The 25,774-nt window shown below is 39.6% G+C and overlaps 1 long non-coding RNA gene across 1 annotated transcript; it reads right to left on the bottom strand.

Moving 5' to 3' along the window:
* Positions 1-1,105: 1,105 nt before the first annotated feature.
* On the bottom strand, positions 1,106-2,045 carry LOC139795512 (uncharacterized). The gene is made up of 3 exons (XR_011725533.1): positions 1,874-2,045; positions 1,505-1,595; positions 1,106-1,411 (listed from the first exon to the last, which is right to left on the bottom strand). It is a non-coding gene; the product is annotated as an uncharacterized lncRNA (long non-coding RNA).
* Positions 2,046-25,774: the final 23,729 nt, after the last annotated feature.

Below are 25,774 nucleotides of genomic sequence, written 5' to 3'. Positions count from 1 at the left end.
TGGGCTGCAGGTTTGTGGCGGGAGGTGAAGAGCAAGCTTGCAGAAGAGGCTTTGCCCAGGGAGTGACCTCCTGTCTGAGTAGCAACCCCCTGCCTGCCCTGCAGCCATTAGCAGGGAGAACTGCAAAGCAGTGCGCTGGGGTCAGTGATTTAGTTCTCCTGTGTCCCAGAGAAGAGCCAAGAAAGGCTGATGTGAAAAGGGAGGGTGAGAAGCTGTCACTGATAGGCATGGCAGGCATGGAGCAGTGATCAGGCCCTGTCCGGGCGTGTCTGTGCTAATGTGGAGAGCCAGAGAGAGAGCCAGCTTGAAGGTAAGAAAGGACAAGTGGTCCAAGGCACGTCAGTAGCTCCCATGTCAAGTCAGGGATTTACAGCATAAAGTGGGCAGGTGCCCAGTGGGTCGGAAGACGTGGAGCTGTGCTGTTTCTCCAGCCCCAGAGTTCTTCAGTGCAGTTGATGGCAAGGGGAGGGAGGCCAGGGAGGTGCAAAGACCCCCGAGGTCCTGCTGCTGCTGCAGCTGCTGCTCTTCTTCCTTGTCTGCTGAAAGTGGCAGAGAAAACCTGAATTATCTGGGGAGCACACAGCGAAGCTGCACACCTCTGCGTGCTTCTTGTGCTGACGTGACTTAGTCTGCCCTGTAGAAGGCACGTAAATTTAGAGCCTTGCCGGGACTGAGCAGCTCTAGTGGCTTCCTGGTAGGGAGGGGGAGCTCTTGTGGCCGTGCCAAGTTCTCGGCCTGTGACGCACAGAGTGTTTCCAGTCCCGGTAGCAGCAGGGGGTCAGAGCATTTAAATGTTCATCACCAAGCTTCAGATGTTAGAGCTGGGGTGGAGCAGTGGAGGAGCTGGAGATGTGGGGGGTGTGCAGTGATGGGGTCATTGAGGTGTTGGTGAAAGGGCACTGTATGTTCTGGGTATTGGGACTGTCGTTGTGGAGACCACTCAGCAGGAGGACAGAGCTCTGGGACATGTGTGCATGGCTCAAAGTGCCACTGTCCCCAGATCTTCATTTAGGGAGGACACGCAACCACGCTCATCAGTTTCTTTTGTGTTTCATGCCAGGAGTTGGGTGAAACATCAGTATCCAAACGCTTGTAACACAGAAGAGGGTATTTACAAACTCTTTTAATCCAACAAACGTGAAACTACCCACAAACAGAACAGAACGGAACAGAACAGAACACAACATGTAACAAAGGCCCAAATTTTCCTAGGCTTCTTTGGGGGACTGACACTCGTGTCAGCCCCCTCAGCTCTTAGAGGCGATGCCCTTTTTTCCCGTTGGAGCGGGAAGAAAAAAGGATGTTTGAGGGCTTCTTGCAGGGTAATTCGCTCGGCTGGGTCGTACTGCAGCATCTTCTCTATCAAGTCGAACAGGTGGCAGTGTTCCTCAGTGCTGCAGGTCATGTACGCCTTTGGGAAGAAAACAACGGAAGATGTTTTCCTGATTGCGTCCTTGCCCTTCAAGCTCCTCTCTTCCAAAGCCGTTTCCCTCTCTTCTCTTACCTTCAGTGGCTTACAGTGCTGTGAGGCATAGCGGCCAAAGAGGCTGTGTTGGTCCCACACCAGCCGGCCATGACAGTAGTAGTCGCCTCTCCTGAAAGAAAGAGACTTTTGTGTTTCTCCTGGAACCAAGAGTTTGCTCTTCAAGGATGCTGCTTTGTCCCTGCGCTGGAAGCTGTTTGTCAGCACCTTTGTCCAAAAGTGGGGGACTGGCCTGGGAATGTTGGCACAGGAGCAGCCGGCTTGTTCCATTGAGTAAAAGTGTGATTCTGAGTATCTAATAGCATGACTTTAAAAAGATGGCACTTCACCAGATCTGAAACCAGATTTCCGTTGAACCCTAGCAGTCCAGGTACAGAAAAGTGTCATTACCTGGTTTTCTTGATCATGTCTCTTGGCAAAGGCCCCAGGATTCTTTCCATCTTTGCCAGGTGTTCTATATCTTCATAGGCATCGAAGGAAACCTAGGTAGACATTGTTGGTTGTTAGAGGGAGTTCCCAAGAACTCGCTTACACTGACCTGACTTCCTACTTGACTGGACCCTGAAAGCAATAATCCATTCCCAACTGATGTAAACATTTGGAAAATACAAAATATGTCTCTCGAATCAGTATTTTTTCTGCTCTTTTAGCATACCAAACATACTCTCAATTAGCAGATCTTTACCTCACCATATCATACCTGACGGGCACCTAAGGATAAGAATGCTTATCAGGTCGCGTCCTGGTACGTGGTCCTTACAAAGACAGTAAAATTAGCAAGAGAACAAAGACTGAAAGATGCGAATAAACAAAAGATAAATTCTTGGGATGGCAAAAGTCTGTGTCATCTTTTGCAAGTCTGGGTGCCAGTGATGTATGAAAAGACAGACCCCTTTTTTGCAATATAAAACTCCAAGAGGAAAAGGAGAAGCAGCGGCTTTCTCTTCCCCCCTTTCTCTCACTACTTCGGCTTCAGTACGGGACAGCAACAGCAGAGGAACGGAGAAGCAGAGAACCTCAAACAAGCAGGAGCAAGGGATCCTACGCCCCCCCGCCCCACTCCAGCCAGAGGCCAGGGCCTGCAGATGGTGATAAAACTCCACTGTTCTTTTATTTTCTTAGCGACTCTCTCTACAAGGTGACTTATTTGTGTAAAAGCTTTCTTCTTGCAAACTTGTTATTCCTTTTTTAAGGTTGTGTTACTGTCTCCTTCCCTAAAATAAATCTTTTTAATTTGTTTAAATCATAAAGCTTGTTATTTTTGTAAATTCGGGTGACGTCTGTGAGTAGTGGCTGTTTTTTCCTCACAATCAAAATATGAAATAATAGCTCGGATCGTAGCATCTTTAATTGGTGTCACGGACAGGATAGTTGAGCAAAGTATCAGAGCCTGCTTAGTCTGGCACCTGAATTGCCAAACTAACTCTTAAAGAAATTTAAGACAATTTAAAAGTAAAACCAAATGGATTCTATGGCTACTTCTACCAGTACCAGTGGGGTTCAAGACCAGACTGTTTCCTTCTATAAGGAGGAAGATTTTCATGAATATGCTCTGGTTCATCCTTTCTGGGACCACCTAACAACTCATAAATATACTCCGAAGGAAACTCTTTATGATATGTTTTACAAAAATTATAAGAAGGGAGACTTTACTGCCCTTGCTAGATGTGTCAATATTTTAGACAATCGTTCCGCTCTTGACAAAGAATCCAAAAAACTAGTGAAAAATAAATAGTGTAGACTATTTCAATGCTCGTGCCTTTTTTATCCTGGCCGCTATAATTTGTCAGGAGAAAGAAGAATTGCACCAAAAATTAGAAAATCTTGAAAGTGGCATGTTGGTAGAGACCTCATAAAAATTGACGAAAGGCCACGAAAAAAACCGCTGCATTTTGCATCCAAAAGGGGGAAAATCCGACCCTCCATTTTAAAAACAAAGGCACAGCCAAAAGCTGCCAACACCCAGACTCGGCTGTTAACCCGCCCGAGGGAGAAATGGCTGAATTATGCCATTTGGTCAGCACGTTTATAAAATCTGGGGCTGAGAGATTTGATAAATCAGAGAAAAAGGTCCATCAGCTCGCTGTAATGAGTGAGAAAGCCTCTACGCAGTCTTCCTCCTGCCATGATTCTTCTGATAGCTCAGAAGATGAGACGAGACCTATAACCCACAAACGTCTGTGTCCTGTGATAAGAGCAGAACATACACGTGAACTAGATACAGGATGAGAACAAGTTACTCATAAAGAAATTCCATACTCTCCTCTGGAGTTGACACAATTGAAAAGACAATTTGGCAGGTTACCCTTGGAAACTGATATAGATTATGTAGTAAGGGTTTCATCTTCTGGTAGAGATCTCATATTATTACCAGCAAAAGAAGCCTCAGGCCGCTGGGGTCCTGGAGTTATGTTAACTACTGGCAATCCTAGTGCTCCATGGTCCCTGACACAACGAGCTGCTTATAATGTGGGTTTCACTGACCCCATAGCAAGGGGAGAACCCCATGTACTGCGAGGGGGTCTCACCCAGCTACTGGACAATGTTCACAAAGCCAGTGTAATCCAGATGATATATAACCATGCTCTAGTAATTAACCAGGATGATCCACTTATGCTAAGGATAAAACCTGAAAGAATGGATATTCTCATCCGAGGGCTACCTGCACAACTGCAAAATCTAGCCCTGCAGATCAAGGCTAGAATCGAAAATTCAAATGCAAATTCGCTATTAGGCACAGACTACACTTGGTCTGATCTGCTTACAGAATTGACAGAATTTGGACGTAAACATGTGGCACCCGAAGCCGATTGTACATCTGTAAAAATTCTTCAAACCCCAGCAAATTATAATGATAATCAAAAATTGACTTATGCCGCTGCAGCTGCCATGTCTCCCCAAATTCCTCCTCACCAGCAGGAGGAATCACGGGGTGAATGGACAGTTGTAAATAGGGGAGGCAGACGAAGAAATAATAATAATCGTCAGAATAGGACCTCCCGAGACAGAAATAATTTACCACAGGGTGAACTGGGGCCTTTTGTGAAGCTTAAAGAGGAAGCTAAGCGAAAAGGCATCCCTCCTTCAATCTTAAGTCACAATTTTACTTATGGCCATCTAAAAGCCTTAGTAGACGAATGGCCCACCAGGTCAAATCCAGGGGAAAGATCTGGAAATTCCCCTAATTCAGGAAACTAAAAAGCCCTCTCTCTGCTAATAAAAAGAAAGCAAAAAGACAGCAGAGGGAGGAGACAGATCCTGATCCCAGTTCAGTAAATTCTACTGACCCCCTGAACAAAGTGTGGGAAACCATCCCTACAAATCAAAATGATTGGTCTGAAAATAATGAACAATCACATCCTAAAATATCCAGCCCTCCAAAAGACTGGCAAAATGTGCTAAGATTGGTCTTGAATAAAAATGGTGATTTAGAGCTTACTTGTGCTGTTGGGCCAAAATGGTACCCTGTAACATTTGTAGTAGACACCGACGCACAGATCTCCACACTAAAATCTGATGTGGCCAAAAAATGTGGCATTAATTCTTCTCTGAAGCCAGTATTCGTGAGTGGTGCTTTGGGAAAGCCTGTTTTATAAAAAACTGCTGAAGTTTCCCTCAAGCTACCGGAAGACGAGGAGTTAATTCAAACCCAAATGATAGTAGACGACATTCCTTACAGTCTGTTAGGAATGGACGTATTGATTGGTCGGTCCTGGAGAGACGAAAACGGCCGCTTTTGGAATTTTGGCACCCCCGCTCTTGAAGTTAGACTGTTAAAAACTGCCCCACGCCTCCCCCAAAGCAAAATTGCAAACATTAAACAGTATTCTATTCCCATAGCAGCAAAGGAAGGTACCAGAGAAGTAATTTCTGACCTGAAACAAAGAGATATCGTTGTGCCTTGCCATTCGCCTTATAATTCCCCAATTTGGCCCATAAGAAAACCAAATGGTATGTGGAGAATGACCATAGATTATAGAAAATTGAATGCTGGCACTGAGAAATTAACTGCTGCTGTCCCAAACATTGCAGATCTGGTGCTAGAAATCCAGGAAGCAGCACACCCAGTGCTTCCTTCTCTTGATGTGAAAGATAATGTTTTTTCAAATTCCCATTGATTCTGAGGATCAAAAATATTTTGCTTTTACTTGGGATGGAATACAGTATACTTTCACCAGGTTGCCTCAGGGCTACAAACATTCTCCCACACTTGCCCCCCATGCTCTTGCACATGAGCTGGAAAATATTCCAGAAATAAAAAACAACCCAAATGTAAAAATCTATCAATACATTGATGATGTGCTGATAGGGACAGAGGGCAGAAGCCCAATGGGGCCAATCACTCCCAGCAGCACCTTTCACGTGGGCACAGCTCAGCTACTTTGTAACGTGGGCTTTTCCCCCTCACCAGGGATCCAAACCCCCGCACCCCCGTGACCAGAGGGCAGGCATGCAGGGAGAGACACAGAGCAAGCAGCCCCTGAGCGCCTGTCAATGGAAGGGCACGAGGGCAGGACCCCCAGCTTTCCACCCTGGCAGAACCAGTCCTCACCTGCAGCAGAGGACCTCCAGACCACCAGGAGCTCTGGATGCCATGCAGTGGCTGCCTTGAGCAGTCTTTCCCAGGGGCGGCAACGTACGACCTAATCCCAGCCTGGGAGCGCCTGTCTCCAAACACGCTGGAGACAACTGCCAAGACCAAAGTGCGGAGAGGCCTGTAGAGTCAGACACCTTTTCTGTAGAGTCAGACACCTTTTCAAAACTAAACCCTCAACAGAGAACTTCAGAAGAACACAGCTCCAGCTCCTCTCACCTACATACAGGTTTCTTCCCACCTCTCTGTCCTGGTTTTGCTGGTGTATTTTAATCCAACAAACATGAAACTCGCAACAAACAGAACATCCAAGAACATCTTGGTGTTGCGGGCAGGTGTTCACATACCTATTGATGAGCTATCTTTAGCATGAAATATTACAGCTGTGCTTTGTGGAGGATGTGTCTGGAATGCTGAGCTTTTCCTCTTCTTTTTAGAAAGTCGATGGAATTGCATTTAGAAGTGTTTTGTAACTTTCTGTTAATCCCATAACTTTGAATTTGTAATATTCATGTGTTCTTTCTTCATGTCACTTTTACAGTAACCAGACAAACCATTTTGCTATATGCTAGTAATTTTTTCTTTTTTTTTTTTCTCCCAACAGGGTATATTGCTTGGTGTTTGTTTTGTTGTTTTAAGAATGGCTTTTTGGACACATGCAACACCATTTCATCAGTCAAAGCTCTGGCAGTTTTCATGTGTGCCTTTGCAATTGTAATCAGCAACTGCTTTTGTTTTTTCTCTCCAAAGTACTATTTTCTCTCTTGGCATAGATTTTCCTTTTCTAAATATTCATAAATGTGATATGAACTGAGTGAGAGATGAGCTCTCTTCTTTATTTGAGGTGCTTCCTTCTGTCCATGTCTGCAGCATGCAGACTTTATGACTTTTCTTGAAAGAAAAGGCAAAGGATAGAAGTATAAAAAGACAGCTGTGTGAAAGCTAATGCTGGTTGTTGCCTGGTAACTAATAGGTGCCAGAGCCAAATTAACCAAGCTGCTCTTGAGACACAAGTGACTAGCAAATAGGAGCCTTACAAACAGGTAAAAGCATGAAGTGGAGATTATCTGAGTTCAGAAGAGGAGGTAAAGTTGAAACAGGCACTGAGGTTTGAGGTCAAGTTCTTTGGTAATTTTTTGGGGGGGTTTTTTGTTTGGTTTTTTTTGTTTGTTTTTTGTGGGTTTTTTCCTACTTTTTCTTCTTTCTCAGTAGAGGCTGTTTTTGGGATTTTGGTTTGTTTTTTAAATTCTCATGTTTTCTTTTTGGCCTGAATCCATGGTTTGCTTTTTATGATAGAGGTGTGTGGGGTTTGGGTGTAGTTTTGTAATTTTGTTCCACATGTGTTATTTTCTTGGGCAAAGCTTGCCTTATTTAGTACACTTCAAAGGCAGCAGCACAATAAAGAGTATGTAGAGGGAATCTGAAATGGTATGTGGTAGGTTTTGCAGAATGTCATGCTGATGTTGCCTATCAACTGTGTTTTTTTTCTGGTTCTTTGCAATCTCATTCAGAGCAAACAGGTACTGGGCAAATCTTTTCAGCTTGCAAAACTATCCTTGGAAACCTCCTCTGCTTTTACCAGAAGTGATGTGTATGTTTGATTCTGATTCAGTGTTCTGAATATACCATTTTTTTTTCAGAATGTGCAGCTGTTTCTTATCTTCCTCCATAATGATTCTATAGATTTTTAAAAAATAATTTGTTTTCCAAGAAGAAAACATGAAAGCAACTTTTATTGGAAAGAAAATAAATGAGGAAAAGAATATAAACATGGGAAGGTGTGGTGAAGAACAGAAATAGGGTGCAAGAGTTACTGAAACCTCCAAAGAAAGGAATTTGCGTGAAGGTTTTCTAAGCTTGTAATTACACTTGAAAATCTGCAGTTTCTTCTCTTTTGTAAATATTTTTACTAGGTTGTATTTTAAGCTTATGGAGTTTATGCTTATTTTTCAGTTTTGAAAACTGCTATGCTAAAGAAATATGAACTACCAAAATTAGGGCACGAATCAACTTTGAGGTACTGCTGGTGATCTCATTAACAGTAAAGCTAAATTGGTCTATTTTGGATAAATCTTTAGTTGTCCTCTTAGCGTATAGTCAGCATTAAAAATAATCTTTCACCATACGTGAAGAACAAGAAGTGATCAATACTAAACTGGGCTACCTGCCAAGGAGGGAGCTTTTTCTATGTGTGATTTTTTTGTTTGTTTAATATGGTTTGGTTTTGTTTTTTGTTGCTTTGGTGTTTTTGGATACTTTTGAAAACACACACTGGGAGTTGTCAAGCATATTCTGAAGGTAAGAATAGCTACTATGATTTCTTTGAGGTAGAGGGACAACTAGTGAGCTTTAGCTGACACTAAGAGGTTTACCCAAGTCCATATTTGTATGCATCTGAGTTTTTCCTTTATGAAAAAAAGCTGTAATTATTCAAAAGATCATATTTTCTGTCATCCTAAACAAAAATTACTTTTTTACCTCTTTGAACTGAAAGATCAATTTTGAAAGTATCTTTGTATTATCATGGTAAAATGTACTGGAATTGAAGTAGAACCATTTGAGCTAAGAATGAAAGGGTTTTTTCCCCAATAACGTGATATACTTTTATTTGTTGAAGGTATGTGTCATGATTAAGATGCAGACAATGCTATGAAGCGATCAGGAGTGTGATGCCTTTAAGATCTTCACAAATCACATCTGTCAGGAGTACGCTCAGAAATAGAAAGCGTACTGAAGATGAGTAATTTCAGTCCTGTCATAGGATTTTGGAGTAGCAATATGGAACTTTAGAGGAATAAATATGAAATAAACACGGAATTTTATTGGAAGCAACTGAAATGTTCAGTGTGCTTTTACTCTCAGATATTAAAACAAGCCCTCTGTTGGAATGCATCTGTGGGTTGGTCCCTCAGGTACCTCTGGAAGAGATCTCTGATATTTCTGGTATCATCAGATTCTGGGGATCCAGTAAGTTGGGGCTTTCTTTTTCTAGTGAAAAATGTGTAAATTATTGTAATTTTCATGAATTGCACATAATATTTTGCTTTTGCTCTGTCCCCTTCACAAATGTAGAAGCACAGATGTTCTGTCTATTCGTGGACAATTTGGCTGTTTCAAACTCTCCCTTATGCCTGCAAGAGAAGATCTGAGATTTTCTCTGACTGAAACCATGGGATGGTTACTTTAATTTTAAGTGGTGTTACCATCTTCCTGCTATGGATTTCCGTCCAATGAGAGCCTCAAAATGAGGTCATTTTCTATGTGCACTTTTCTGTAAACCATGAAAAAGGAACCTTTCCATTTGCTCTGCCCTCATCTTGCAACCCAGAAACTGTATTTCTGAATAAGTTTTGAATCATCATAAGAGAGAAAGCTAAATTAAACCTTTTCGTATGCCTGCCCATTTAAACCTTGGTAAAAAAAAAACCTGAAACGTGTAAGGGGGCAGGGAGGAGAAGAAAGTCTTGTCTCTGTTGCTGCAGGTGCTGGCCATGACAGGAAACAGGCCAAGTGAGCATTTGCTTGCTGTCCTAGAGGATTTTCCTTGCTTAGGTCATTCTATTAACTCAATCTGGGGTCATGTCGAGTCACATAAGAGCATGGGGAGCTTGAGAGAGGACCTTGGGTGTCACAAGAAAACCTGGACTTGCCTCGGATGAGAAGCAGAATGAAATGTCTCACACTGAGTGCCCTCATTCTGGAAATGAGATTGTGAAGTGAGAAAGATGCTGCATGACACATTCTGAAAGGAAAATTTTGCATCTGGAGCTTCAGCCTGGGAATGTTGAAATTAAGGTGATAGATGTTATAGGTCATGAGGAGGCCCAAATACGGTGCCTGCAAGCTAAAATTAGACTTCTGGTCAGCCACCTATTGCACATAAAATAAGCGTATATGGTTTTATAAAAGCTTCTGAAAGATGTGCTGAACTGAGAGATGTTCTCGATGGTAGGAAAATGGCAAAGCAGCTTTCTTCTGTTTTCTTGTGCCCCTTCTTCTTGTCTCTGTTGCACTTCATCTAACACTCGGTCACTCAGAATGTAACGTTTCATAGCACCTACCAACTTGTAGGTCTCTTTCTCTTTCCACCCGCTCCCTAAAAGATTAGTTTCATGTTATGATCCTCTGAAGTAACCCATCTAATGCTTAGCTGCAGAGATTGCAGGAGCAGTTTCACATTGCCAACAAAATCCCATCAAAGCCGGAAATTGTTTTCTTTATGTGAGTGGCAAGGCAATTACTGAGCTGAGTGACACAGGGAGAAGAGTGCATTTACACTCGCAGCTATTGCTACAGCAGAAACTTCTGGCGGGAAAGCAGTGACTGACTGACATCCTTTGGCTTGTTGTTATGGGGCTTGTGTAAATGAAGTACAGGCAGTGACTGTTGCTGTGTTTCTAATCAACGAAGTGTTATGCCAGTAATTAGGTTTGAACTGACTTGCAACTCCTTTCTAGGCATTAATTGTAGGAAGATATGCAGATTGCTGGTTAATAATAGAACGGTTATAGTTCCATAATAATTTTCTTCATGTTCATCAATTTGTTTGATTGCTTGTGTTGCAAACATTTGATCCTGCCTGTGTCTATTTTGCCATCAGACTGTTTTATAAACCTCACTGTTTATCAGGTTAGTGACACGTTAAAGTGCTGCAACTTGCAGAACCTAACAGCAGCAAATGTAGAATTTTATTTTGCAAAATAGAGCGAGGCCTTTCAAAGAGCTCCAGATTGCCCAAACCTCACATGGATGTCAGGAACAGTGTGAGCTGTATGCTGAATTTATTTTAAACTCCCACTCACGATTTCCAAATGCAGCACTCTGTCAGGGAGCAAGCACAGAGAATTTTGGGAACTATACCACTTGTGTAAATAAAGGCTCCAGAAATCTGGGCATTATCTGTTTATGGTGGAACAACTGAACCTGGAACCTAATCGATAGTTGCCATTTGATTATGGCTAACATATTAATACTGTTTGCTGTTAATGTATTTGTAATGTTTGCTGCCCAAAGGAGCCAGAAATTTTGCAAAGGTATTTTCATTGTATTGCAAGTGGTGATACAGGGGTCTGAGAGGAAATAGCCATGCGTTGCCTAGTGGCAGATGCATGCTTCATCTAACTACCTACATGTGTTATTTTGTGACCCTTCTGACCACAAAAGCCAAATTTTAATGCATTTTCTCATACCTTTGGGTATGTAGGTATACCACTAGGTGTTGCTTACAGGAGATCATCTCTGCACCAGCACAGGTCTGTTTTGCACCTTCTCATTTGTAACTGCCTGCAGTATCCCATCTGGCCATGTATTGACAGCTCTGTCATTGAACAACCAACCAACCACAGCCCATACCTGGGTTTTAGTCAGTATATCAGCCCTCTCTACAGGCAGCCCCACACTTCTGTAAAGTGTGTTCTACTCCTTCTTTCCTAGTAGACCAAAGATTAGGTATTCAGGCAGAAAAGAGAGTCAACCAGTCAACACAATAAACTGTGTTACTAGGCTCAGCTAAGCTACTTTCTTATACCTCCTGGGGAACAAGAAAACTGCTTGGAATGTGAACAAAGAATTCAGCAGAAGTACAGATATATGTTTTATTTATACTAAAGAAAAATGCTGTTGCTTTTAACAGCTGTCTTTGGTTTTATACATGAAGACTCTAAACAATTCTCTATTCACTGGGTGACCATCATACAGGGGAATTAGCTGGTTTGAGGTTTTGTGCCTTTATGATTGCATAGGAATGCTGAGTGCTGCCCTCCAGACTCCTTATGTAGAAGGAAAAGCAACTTGCTCAGTTCTGTTTTTCCTCTTGTAACATCTTGATACATATGAATCTCCACAGACTTACACTTGTTTTTAATTTTTTCTTAGGAGCATTCCTTTGGAAAAGCCAAGTAGCTCTGGAGTGGCTTTGAAGTAAAAAGGCTTTATACCATGTTGGTGTCTGATTTTTTTGTACTTCCCATTTCTTTGCCTATTCAGTGAGCAGATTAAGTTTCTATTTGCTGCTGGAATTCACATCATTGGGCAAAGTCTGGACATACCACATTAAGCAATGGCTTGAAAGTGGCTTTGGAGTGAGGCCTTTCTTGAAGACCAGATACTTGCCCATGGTTCACAGTCAAACTTACAAGCACTGGAAGCACCAGTGCTTCCAATGACATTCCACTGACATTTCCCTTTTAGAGGTACTTGGTGTGGGTGGGATGGAAAAGGAAAATCTCACAAAGCAAGTTAAGGGGGAGCTTCTTGTGCAAGTTATGCATTGATACACCAAAAGTAAGAGCTTTCAAAACTGAACTCTGTTTCCATGTCCCATTGCATCCACAGTCTGCTTCTGCACTGATGTGTAGCTCTCCTGTGTGCTCAGCTGGGATTGTGTTTAGTGATGTAGATACATGGTTTGTGCATGTATTGCACTCTGTAATCACTTATGGAATATGGTGAAAGAAAGCAGGCAAAGATTTAAACTACAACCAACCTCTCAGGCTGCCAAAGTGAAATATATATGCAGGAAACATGGTCAGCTGTCCTTCAAATACTAGTGAAATAGACTTGAGAGACGTAAAATTAGGTTTTCGATCTTATTAAATATTTTCTTGAATTAAGGAAAATTGAGAACCTCTAAACTACCTTTGAAAAGGCTTCCCAGTATAGAGTGCTCCTTACTAAAATTTAGTTTGGGATTGCTTCTTGCTGTCTGTGAATATCTGATTTCTCAGTATACTTAGTGGACATAAAGGTTTGAGTTTGTAACCAAATCTCTACAATTATATCTGCATCTCAGTAATAAAAATACTTTAGGTAAAATATAAAAGCTAACATATTAAAGTATTTATGTACTTTTGTAGCATTTGAATAGTGGAACAGTGTGTTTCTGATTGAGGTCCTATAGGAAAAATGTACATCCTGGAGTGTGGAAAGGAGTCTTTGCTTCAATTCAAGTCTCTTCCTCCTTCTCTGATGTACTAGTCTGGGTAAAGATTTTGATTTTTGGCAGTTTTTCTTTGGATGCCTAGAATACTACCTTGTTCTCCCTCAATATTTTTTTTTTCTTTAGGTTCACCAAATCCAGTTCCATAGCTCATATTTTCTAGGTCTATTTGTTTTCCTAACTCTCCTCTGCACTCTATCCAGTAGAGTTATACACATGTCCTAGTAAACAAACCCAGAATTGACATATTGAAACTGGAGCTGCCAAGACACCACAAGTCTAATTGCAAAACTTTTTAAATGAGAATTCTATCTATACAGAGATCTAAGTCACTGCATGGGTAAAAATAGTACATTTATTTTAAAGTTTTCAGTCAAAAAGAAGCTACACTTTTCCAAGGCAGCCCTATTCAGAAGTTTTCCAAACTAGTCAACTAGCATATCTGCAATTAAACACAAAGCTTTTTGTAGATTTAGGTGATAATGAATGGTGTTTAAGGCTTGTTTTACTACCGTTCCTCTAAGACCACAGCACCCAAATGTGTTGTCATCTTTAACATAATATCCTCAAAGGCAGGAAAGTACTATTATACCTTTTGAGGTGAAACTTCAGCTTCTGATTTAACTTCAAAGACACCAAAGTCAGTTCCCAGTATTGCTGGGGATAAACCACTAACTGAAGATGGTTTAGCCTGCTCTGTATTTCATATAGATGGAGTCTTGAAGAATTATAGACCTAGCTGAAGTATGCCCATTGTTACCTTAAAGAAAAATGAAGATATATGAGGGCCCCAGACTCAATACCTCAGTCACATAGAAAATCTGTAGCGCTAGTCACTGTACTATCCTTTCTTCCCCTAAATCAAAGTGAATTTTTATTTAAGCAATGATCTTTGTTAGTAGTGGTGCTAAAATTACTATAGAAAATAGAGGGAATATAGTCTAGTGCTGAAAGACAAGAAAATGGTTTGTGTGGTAATTCTGCTGAGTGTTGCAGGGCCCATTGTCTTCATTGGAGACCTGTGTTTTAGGACTAGAAGCTTTTAGCACTGTCTCTGGCCAGGACTGGGAATTTTTGTTGTAATAGAAGCACTATACTGAAAGCGCTGGGGATTTAAGGCTCCTATTCACTGAAATGCAGAAAATTTAAAGATAAATAAAGAAACATTGACTGGTAACAGCTGGGTAACTCTTTGAGCCAACAGGCCTGATGATGATCTCTCTTGATTCTTCTTAATCTTTGCCTTTAGCTGATAACATAATGTTTCTTTGTCACGAAGCCAAACCTACCTACCATATGCTGTAAATGTCTTTTCCCACTCATCTCTCTGGTGCAATTGCAAGCTGCGTGCGCCATGCTCTGGTAGAGGTAGGAAACACCCTCAGGAAATGTATGTGCAGAGACAGAACAGATTGTTGACTAAAACAACAACATTGACTACAAAATGTTGGCCTCGATAGTTCTCTTCCGACTATGTCAAAACACCTCTGCATCTCTCCAGGTGTAATGTGCTCTGTCAATATTAACTATGTGATTACTTTAAACCAAAAAGACTCATCCTTCCCTTTCTGTCATCTCCAGGCTTTCTACTCTCCTGCTGTTTCTCTGGGTTATGTTCCTCTGTGGCATCTGTTTGGTATCATATAACTTCCTTACAGTTCAGAAGGAAGACAATGGCTAATTCCAATAGTAAGACTTCTGCTGAGACCAGATAATATTTTAGCTGAAACAGGAATATAAAGAAAGTATCAGTATTGTGAAGACCCATTTTAAATTCTAGAGACTTTTTAAAGAAAATAAGCTTTCTACTCTTATAATACTTCAGAACCAGGAAGCCCACACATACAGACACATATTTTCCTCAGATCTCTGCCCTCCTTTGCCCTTGGTGTACTAAGGTGCTGACAAAAAATAGGTATGTGAATATGTTCCAGTTATTACTTTTTCAAAAAAGACATCATATTTTATTTTATAATTGTGGTCTTCTGTTGCATTCTGTTAAACAAGTGCATACTTTCCAGTCACATTCCTCTGGTATCTCTGGTATAGTATTGATGGATGATGTATTTTGGTACAAATTTGAACTTTGAAATCGTAATTCTGGTTTATGCCAGCTGCTGAACATCCAAGTAGTAAAATTTTCTGACTTTTAGTCTTCTAAGTAATCCCAAGGGGTTAATGGTGTATAAGAATAATGCATGGTCTCTGCACAGGCATGAATTACAATCACAGTAAGTAATTTTGTAGACAAGACTGCATTAAAAAGGAACTGTATCTTAGGGTCATGTATCATGCTTTCTAACTCTCTGCTTAGTAACTGCTGGATGTTTCATATCTACTGGATGTTTCATATCTTAAGATCTCTGGACAAAAAGCTGAAATTTCTAGCCATGTCCCTAGAAATAAATTTATTTTTCATATATACCAAGAGGTTTCCTTAGGCTGCAATTCAGTAGGAAACTGCTTTTCAACATTTAGACAGCTACAAAACTTAGGGATGGGGGAGAAGCAAAATATTTCTTCAAAATGAAGAACAGAAATGTATTTGCCCATTAGCCTTTTGTCCTCTGGTCATTCCCTGCATGCCTGCAGCAAGAAACCAGAAAACGTAATAATTTTCCTGATACTGAGGAAAAATGCAGTATTAAAGAGTATTAATTTGTGTTTTGCTATCTTTACTTGGGTATTAATGATTTAGGTTGGGATGGAAGGTGCGCGGAAGAGTAGATTCCCCATCCAAAGTAATGCTCATATTAATCAGTCTTAGTTACTGACAGACTACGTAAATTTTTTTAAATGATTGAAGAAGTTTAATCTATTTTGTAAAAGGATACATCCTACCTTTTGAACATATACTATTCTGCCTTGAGAGAGGACAAAAATTTCATTCTGCAGAAGTTCAGTGATACCACCACAGAATGAAATTAACTTCTTGCTGACAGTTAATCTTTTTTAGAATTAAATGCAATTTTTTGTTTTTCTTTTATGAGATGCGCCAGTGCTGTGATAACCCCCTCCTCACACCTCTGGTATTATTCAGAATCTGGAAGGGGGTATATGACTAGAGACTACAGTCAAAGAGGATGATTTCCTTTTATGTCAGTAGGCATTATAATTACTAATTCTACTTTAGCTTTCTTTCTCAGGAGTCTGTTTGACCTTCGGTGCACTGTTTAACAGCTGCACTTCAGTGGTGTGTGCCAGGTCTCTTTTCTTTCAGATGGACTGGTTGTGTCCACTGTTTCAGTGGAGTGATGTGTCTGTCATGGGTGTTGCAACAACACCTTCAAGGCATGCTGAATTTTTTCAATATAAAGGGAAATGTGGAAGAAGAAATTGGGCAACTCTAAATAGAACTAAATAGTAAGAGGACAGATGGATGCTCTTTCACAGTGTGTTACATTAGCAGTCTTTAACTCTGAAGTACCTTGCTGTACTTTAAAATAAAAAAATGGTAGCTTACCTGGATTATTTTTCCAGCTGACAGACTTAAAAATCTCTTTACAATTAATTTGCTGTCATTTTTCTCTCATTTGGTATACCCATTACTTTGACCATGTTTTTAGCTTGTACTCAATCTCACATTGATGTCTCTATATGAATTACCTGATAAAACTCAGGCAGTCAGAATAAATACATTTTAGGCTTAACTTTTGCCTTCCTGCCTGCTTATTCAAATAAACGCAGCCTGTGTTTTACCAGCCAAAGATTGTAATTCTAGAATAAAAAATGAGAAAATAAACTATACCTTCATTAAGATAGATTGAAATGGTCTATAGATGAACTACATATCGTTGCCAATACCAGCAAGTCTTTGTGGTGAATCCTGTGCTGCTCAACTTTGTTTTCTGAGCCCATCATCCCCACTAGCCTTTGTGGTGGGACTGTGCTCAAGAACACTCTCAGCTGGCTTCATGGTGTTCAAACCAAGTATAAACTCTATGGACTGAAATGCCTTATGTAGAATGTGACATAAAGGAGGACAGATTTTCGCCTTTATGACTAAACTAGATATATTTTATAAACCTAGCTTTTCCTGTGGTGTGAACTGTGACATAATTAATGAAAAACCAAAATGAATGGAGCTGAAACGTAGGACAGACCTTATTTTATCCTATTAAGCAAATGGTAGTGAAGTGCAAAATCATTATGTAGCACATTGTTTGTCAGTAAATTACATTTGAAGGACAAGCAAAGGCTGTTCTTTCCTTTTTCCTTCTCTGCTCCCTCATTCATGGTAGGGGTTTCAGAGTCTGAGTTAATTCTTCATAAATTTCTTACCCTTGCCCTGAATAAGAGCAAGTGACTAAGTCATCTATCAGGTGGGGAAGGAATAACTTCTCTTCCTCTTTGGAACATAGATTCTTGATGATCTACTGCCAACTTTTTGCCAACATCTTTGATGAGAGGTTTTTTTATTTTTTTTCCCTGCAGGACTTTATATATTTTCATGTTGGTACCTTTTTCCTTTAAGGTCTTTGAGCTGCTAACTCTCCTGTCTCAACAATCTTACCTTTGCCTGCAATTTTACTTTTCCTATAGTTGATGGCTCTGCTTTATTTGTTTTTCACAACTCATTCTCACAATTTAGCAATTTCCTCAGATCTCTGAGTCAAGGTTACACATCTGCACTGTATCACCTGGTCACAGACAGCTGAACCCTTGAGATTATGACTAGTAAAATGAAGACAAAAAGTTAATTCAGCTGTCTGAGTTCTAACAAAAAATAAAGTATTTGGAGTGAAACAGTAGAGCAACTGCTGCTTCTCTAGCCATGTAGCACTCAACTTCTTGTCTGAGTAAGTCTATGTTATTTGAGCAAGGATCTTTTAATTAGATTATTTAGTCCTGAGAAACAAACATAGGTCTAATGTCATTGCTGTCTGATCTTTGTTGTAGTCCTTCTGTTTGTAATGTGTTAAAAGGGGTTCTAGCCTAGCGTTCCTCAGAGGTACTAAGAGTGATACCTGTAGTGGCAGACAGAAGTGATGTCTACAAAACCATGAAGATCCCATGGATTTTCAGCCAGTGTTATGGTTATTTTCTCTGAGAAGATCACTTTAAAGTATTGAAATGGGAAATGCTATCCTTTTTCACTCTGAAGCTGTTTGGTAGGTCTGCGCTAAGTTAAAGAGGGGTCTGCAGCAATATTTATACACAGACACATCCTCAGATTAACTTACAGAATGTAGCTAATTACAGTGACAGCTTTTTTGCTTTAGTTCCTATTTGCAGTACTCTATTGCTAATAAAACTGTCAATTTTCTTTTACTTCAATAAAAGGTCACCTCCCAACAACAGCTCTGTGCCTTCTAACAGCTACTGACTTTATTAATATTTAAAATGTACACAGTGATATTTCCAAAAGGTCAGACTTTTAAAAGACAGAAAATGTCATCCTTAATTCTTCTCCCTCCCAGCCTTTTTTTCTGCCTTCTCTTCCCCATTCACCCTAGAAATGTTCCGTTTTAGCTACAGTATTTAGCATGGCTTCTGTTACTTCAGATAAACATCAAGATTTTCCCTATTGCAATACTACAGAGAGTCAAAGGATAAATTTGTCACTGATTCACAGCCCAACAACTTGTTTATGTAGTCTCCAATTCTGACTGTACCATAGGTTCCCTTGAGTTAAATGAGTCATTTGTTCTTTCAGGTGATGATTCAATAATGCATTTAAGCCAGTGCCTAACTGTAGGCAAGTAGAGTCAAGATGATATTGAAGCTTCAGCTGTAAATAAGATCTTAAAATTTTCCCCCCCTAAGGCTTCTGTTCTTTTCATCCAGCATCTTATCCATAAAATGAGAAAGGTAATAACTTCCTTCCTCCCACCCTCAGCCCTCTCTAGATGGCAGCTACAGTTCTACAGTGGCTACTACAGTTTTTACAACTGTATTCATCTAAACCAGCAGCAGCCTGCTCTGCCAGAAAGGAACAAGAAGGGAAAACTTTTAAGTTCTTTGCCAGCTGGCCAGGACAGAAAATGGTCCCTTTTGCCACAAGAAGCATGGCCATTAGGGCCTCAGAAAGTCATTTGATATATCCTATACCCAAAGACTGGATTAAACAAATCTTAATCCTGGCAAAAGCTTGTTCATCCTGTTCTTTAAAACCTCTGGGCAGGATCATGTAGCCTTCCCTAGCAGTTACAGGGAAGCTGAAGTTACCTTCAGCTGTGTGATGGTTGTTCACTCTATCTCAGAGATATTGCCTTCCTTTTTGTTTGCTCAAAGGATGAAGATTGCTTACAGGCCTGCTTTCTGGTGAATCATAGATTCTTCACTCATATTGTAAACAACACTTAGATAAGTCCTTGTGAATGAGTTACTGGATTATTTCTGAAATGTCTTCAAAGAAATCTGATGCAACAAAATTATCCTAATTAGATAGTGGTCCCTATTTTTGGTCAAGTTCTGCTATTACACAGCCTTTCATCTATAACCAGACTGTGACTGGCTATAAAATCCACCTGAAAGCATTCAAAACAAACTTCATTTTGAGAACAAGATGAAAAATTGAGGAGCTCTTTTTTTTTTGCCATTAGGTTAGTTCCTCTGCTCTTTTCCACATGGTATAGTAGCATATGAAGATGCTTTGAGAGCTGGTCCCTGACCAGTTATTTCACATTAATTACTATATCCCTTGTTCATTCTATCACACATCTACTTTTTAGTCAAGAGGTTTTTATATATCTGGTAACTTGGTGACAATTAACACTGTCCTTGATCAGACAATCAAAAAATAGAAGTGAAGGACTGCTAGCACCATTTCAGCTTATAACCAGGTGATCAGTCACCTGCAGATGTGGAGATGGAAAGAACAGGAGTAAACACAGCAGCAGTTCTTGTTTCACCTAAGGGTGGGTGTGATGAAGTGTACTTAGGAAGCAATATAGAGAATTATTGATAATGATCTTTGATATTAGAAGATGATATTCAATGTTAGAGAGTATTGGATTTTTGAAAGCTTGTTTTGTTGTCATCTTCAATAATGTATTAACAGGATAATTCATAGGAAGAAATAATTCATCTACATGAATTTTGATCTAACTGTGCTCATGAGCCAGTATTAGGGAACTGTTCTCTGTAGTATTCCTTATTGATGTTATAAATACCAATGTAAGAATTTCAGACTGTAAAATCTTCACAGGGAACCACTGATGAATAGTGAGTAATGAGCACAGCTGGAACAGGACTGTTTGAAATCAGGAGCATAGTGATGTTTGATTGTGATTTTACTGAGTGTAATCTACTATTTGTGAGCTTTGCAATTTTAACTTCCTACTGATTTATCTTTACTTTGCTAGTAGCATGGTTGAAAATGTATCTGTAGTGATGCTGGTATAATATGTTCCTAATGAAAGCATAAATATCTGAGTGAATGCAGCTGGCCTGTTCCAGATAGCAGGAGTTACTGTGCAGCCCAGTGAAAGGTATCAGTGACTAGAACAAAGGAAATTACTGATCAGGGATTTTTTGAACAGAACTTTTGGAAATTACTAATCTGGTGACAGAAGTGCTTTTAGCAAATGTAATTGTTATTCCACTGCCCTTGTCATTTTAGAGAAAGAAAAAAGAAAAGGTATGTAAAAAGTCTAAATAGTTTATGCTTTATTTTTTTGTTCTCAAAGTCAAGTTTGGGTTTCTTTTAGCTAAACTAGCTTTTTCTAAGTTTTTCTTTAAGAAAGTGAGAAGTTTAGAATTGTAATTAAGTGATCATTTTTATTTTTTTTTTTTTTTTTTCACAAATCAGTTGATCCCTCATTACAAAACTATACCCATCTGCACATGAAACCTTAAACATTTTCTGAGGTAAGTTTACCACATCAGTAATGCAAAGCTGTTCAGAATTAATAATAAACCATGATTAACTGCGTAATCACAGTCGCGTGGAAGTGGCAAATATATTCATGACACTTCACGGCCTAATCCAGTGTTACACCATGGTTCTCCTTTGTCCCAGCTAAATATCCTTTATACCAAACTAGATGGCCTAGCTTAGTTTAGCCTAATTATCTGTCTTTTCTGAGTTGTTCTGCCTGGCAATGAACATTTACATTGTCAATTGTATTAAAGACTTGACTAAGCATATGACAGCTCTGGTGTAAGTTATGTCTGTGCATATGCACAGACTATCTTCTGTCTCTTTTCTTGTTCTTCGGGAAGTTTTTATTTCCTGATTTATGGGACAGAAGACTGTGAAATAATGAACAGTACCAGAAAACAGGCAACTGCTTGCCTTTCCATTCATGGAAGAGTAATATCTGTGTAGACACAATTTTCTGATTTGTTCTTTTTCCACTCTGCTGCTTCTAAAAAACCGTGCAAATAGCCACAACAGAAATGCACCATCTTTCAATTAAATGTGAGTGACAGCCCATCTTAAATTATGTATTTATTTTCTGCAGAGTGAAGTTCAGTGAAAGATAAGTCTCTCTGCCTCAATAGAATATCTGAGACCACTGTACCTGCAGACAGATATGGTCCTCCCCTTGCCATAGAACTCAATACTGTATTTACCAAATTGCTTGCAAAACAAATTTATCCTGAAACTACACTCATTGGTACATAAACAAAATAAACAAATAGTTATTGCAGAGCTAAAAAAAAAAAAAAGAAGAGCATGTTCTTTCCTGTCTTCCACTTTTTTAGTAATAGATTTTTATTAAAGATAAACAGAATTGTAAGCAGAAGCAGTTTTCTTATATGAGTAGTAAAAGAGAGGGATCTAATCTGAAACAATAGAACTGAAAGGTTACTGAAAGCATACATGCTTCTGGTTTTGAAAGCTGAATCAAAATTTGTTTTAGCCAATCCATCTCACTTTGTGTCTCTTTATTTATTTATTTATTTTTATTTTATTTTTTTAACTTAATACTGAAAGGCATCTGCTTGTTTCCTTCTGTTCTTCTATTCTGCTCACCCGTGTTTGTTATAAGGAACTGCAAATAGCAGAACAGCCAAGGGCAGGTGTAGGGGAGAAAGATCAAATTGTGATGGATCGATCAAGAGCTGAGGAAACAGCATTTTTGCAGGGAAAGAAGCAAAGAGAAAATACTTCTGCAGGGTTTGTTCCCTCCTTGACTTTGGAACTCCAAAAGTCTGTGTTACTGCTAAGTTGTAATAACCTGACTGAAGGGACCCTAGAGACAATTTAAAGCTACTTCAGAGAAAAATTCCCTCCCTGCTCTAGGAAAACCTTCTGTGCTGCAAAGGATATCTGAGGTTGGTGCCTATCCATGCTGGCAATGTGCTGTATCATGGACTCCAGTTACTTAGAGTTAATGATGGGAAAACCAGAGTGAGAGGACTTGCTCTCAGTAATTGCTCATTAACAGCCTATGCTTGTGCTTTTATTTCCTTTGTTATCACTTGCCTGAAAGCAGATTTATATCGAAACTTTCTTAAATGAAGGTCAGATGCATAATGTATTTTTTACTTTTAGTGATTCTATTTAGTCCTATATTTTTAGATTTTCAAGGTGCTGGAAACTTGTGGATGATAGTGGACTGTGGGGTCATTTGTGGAACTAAAATAACAAATCTTTAGGAGTAGTTTTACTACTCTGAAGATTCTGACTAGCTGGGTGAAGCCACACTGTGATTCTAGTGAGCCCTTTGGTCAAAGAGATCCTTTATGCACTATTGCTCTGGCATTTTCCCTGTTTACAATACTCCATTTTAGTCCCATCATGGGTGCTTCAATCTAAACTTCTCTGAAAAAATTACAATGCAATTGCTAGATTGGGATGAATGTCACAGTATAGGTAATTACATTACTGTTAAACTATAGCCCTGTTTCTGGTGTACATTTTGGATTTCTTAATATAGGTAAACCTCAGTTACTATCAGCATTTTCTATTTTTTTGCTGTTCTACACTATATTTTTAATTTATGTATTTATGCTCCACAGTTGAACGTACCTATGGTGTTGCTAATAGTTCATAGATTAATTTTTTTGTGCCCCTCCATGTAGCAGTATGCTTACTGCTTGGCAAGGAGTTCAGCCTTACTCTCTAGTGTGTCAGGGAAAAATGCCATGAAAGAACATGACATTTTGGTGAAATTCATCTGGCCTACATACCAAGTAGGATAACCTGAAGCTCAGCAGAGCAGCTCACCATATACTCATATCCTTTCAACTTCAAAACCAGATCACTTTGTTTTCATTAAAGGTGCACTTGCATCTATGTGTTCTTGAAAGAGGGAACCTGGAACAAAGCTTGACATGTAGGTCATTTATCATAGATTTCCGTTCCAGGTCAATTACAAGTTTCTTCCACTAGCCATCAGATAAACATACAGCTTGAGTGAGGGGAGTAAACAGGATCCCTACCTGCTTTTGACACTTGTTATTGCAGATCACAGTTTATAGAAGAGGGTTCTTTAGCAATTTTCTGTCTGGAGACTGAGCTTCCATCAGCCTGTCTGCTAGTGTGTTGCTGATCTCTCTGCTTTCCAGCAGCTGAGAGTTAGCATTTCAGAAGCTGCAAGGGAAAGAAACTGTGTAGAGACTGTTCTGGTTACATAATGCAAACCAAAGGAAAAGTACAGAACCATGTGTATCATTGGAAAGTGTTATAAATAATGGAGAACTGCATTATGAGTACACAAATATGAATTCTTTTCCCTTTTAGGTTTGTGTTGATACTTCATAATGGCAACAGGCCCATACTAATAGATAATAAACTTCAGATTAAAACCAACACGATGACAAAGAATTAATTATTCTGCTAAGAAGACAGTCAGATCCAAGATGCTTGGTGAAATTCAGTTAATACAAGTTTAATTATGAATCTGGTCACAACTTCAAAATATAACTACCTGTAGTGCATGTTCTTCCTTTCCTGCATTGCACACCTGGCTTTTCTTGTGGAAATAGCCATAGGTTTTAGTTCAGTAATAGTATTGAGAACTAAAGAAAAAAAATTCTCTCTCAAAATTCTTGTGTTTTGCATTTTTAAGAGAACTAAAAATTTAACATCAGGATTGCTAGCTATTTCAGGGTGAGTAAGACCACTTTTTCTCTAAAAAAACCCCAAAACAAACAAACAAACAAAACCAAACAAACCCCCTTATTTTAAATTATAAGTTGCAAAATATTCAGACAAAATTCAGTGTCAAAACACTCAAGTCTTTTTTTTCATGGCATTCTTACTTGAAATTCTTACTCATCTCATGTAGAAATAGAGGTGCTTCATATTTCCCGGAAAGCTTTTTTTTCCCAGCTAAAAGAAAAAAAATACTCCCATTAAAATAAAAATCCAAGAAATCACATATTTTGTCTAGATTCTTACTGTTGCCCGTTTCCATGATCCACCTGATATGGTTCACCATGCTACTAGTAGATTACAAGTAATTTATGTTTTTGTGGTGGGGAGGGTGAGTCTGGTGGGTATTCTTGGTCATTTCCACTCTTTTCACTTAAGCATTTGTAATAGTTTAATTGAAGGTAGTACTCAAAAAAGTAGTGGATCATCAATTCATGCTGGAAGCTGTCAATGTGGAAGAGAGTTGTTGTGTCTGCATGTACTTCTAGTAGTGCCACTTCAAGGCACTACACCTATGAAACAATTCCTTCTACCCTGACTTTTTTCCTAACAGATGATACTGGCACACGTAAATAACCAACTTCAGATCAACCTGATTTTTCTTGAATAGACTGAGAGCAACAAATCTAGTCTGTGGTACTTTGAATTTTTATTTCAAACTGAAGCCCCAGGAGAGGGAATGTTACTTGACTGATTCAAACCCACTGAAGTGCCAGCTTGCTCAAGAAGACTAGTTAAACGAAGGAAAAAAAATAAAAATCAAGAGCCTGAAGGTCTAACCGAGACAGGCCTTGTCATCTGTAGCCAGCCAGATTTCTTTCACATTTGGATTTTACTACTTGAAAATGCTGAATTAGTCCACCTCTTTGCATTTAATTTTTCCTCTTTGCTGGGACTTCAGCTGGTCTTCTTGCATCTCTTTGGCCTCACGGGCTGTTAAACCCTTAAATTCTTTCTTTTGTTCTGTCTTCCCTATCCTCTCCACACCCTACAAAATTCAATCTAACACTTCTTCCATCCAGAAAACGGATATATTGTGAAGATCACAGAGAAGAATTTAGGGAATTGCATAATTACATAAACTATCTGATAGCCCTAATTCCTGTCAGTACTATGACCTTTCTCCTTCAATGAGTGGGAGCATGAACCTATTCCTTCCTTGGCAGCTCCACCTCTTCTTGAGAGTAGCATTCATTCTACGAAATTTGCTTGGCTTCAGCACACTGAAAGCTTGCAGAGCTAGAGACTAATTATCCTTTTCATTACCTGTTCCCTGTGCTGATTGTGTTACTGCTGTTTTTGTGTAAGTGGAAATTAATTATTGCAAGTGTAAGAGTTAGCAACAGTTCCCTAGCTCCAAAGTCTCTTCCCAGTTGCATGCTGGATGACCTGAGATGCTTCTCAGAGCATCCTTTTTAGGTTGTGCCATCCAACTGCCTTGACTGCTTTTCCTGAGTGAATCGTGGGTGTGGTCTGGTGCCGGCAAATCCCCCAGGCCTGTTGGTGCCTGAGTTGAATTCTTAGCTCCAAATTTGGCTTCACAGAGTAAGAACTACATGTTCTCCATTTTTTACATCTTGCAGATCCATAGTGTTCAGCAGTGTGTGCTTCCCTCCCCATCAGCTGCAGTGCATTTAGTGTACCCTGTTTATGAGCCGAGACTGCCAATATTTTGGTGACTTAGGAATTCTGTCCTGTAACTGTTTGCCT

Source organism: Heliangelus exortis, chromosome 3 (assembly GCF_036169615.1).
Source record: "Heliangelus exortis chromosome 3, bHelExo1.hap1, whole genome shotgun sequence".
NCBI classification, from domain to species: Eukaryota; Metazoa; Chordata; class Aves; order Apodiformes; family Trochilidae; genus Heliangelus; species Heliangelus exortis.
The sequence above is the reverse complement of the archived record's forward strand: the minus strand, read 5'-3'. Positions and strand labels throughout refer to the sequence as shown.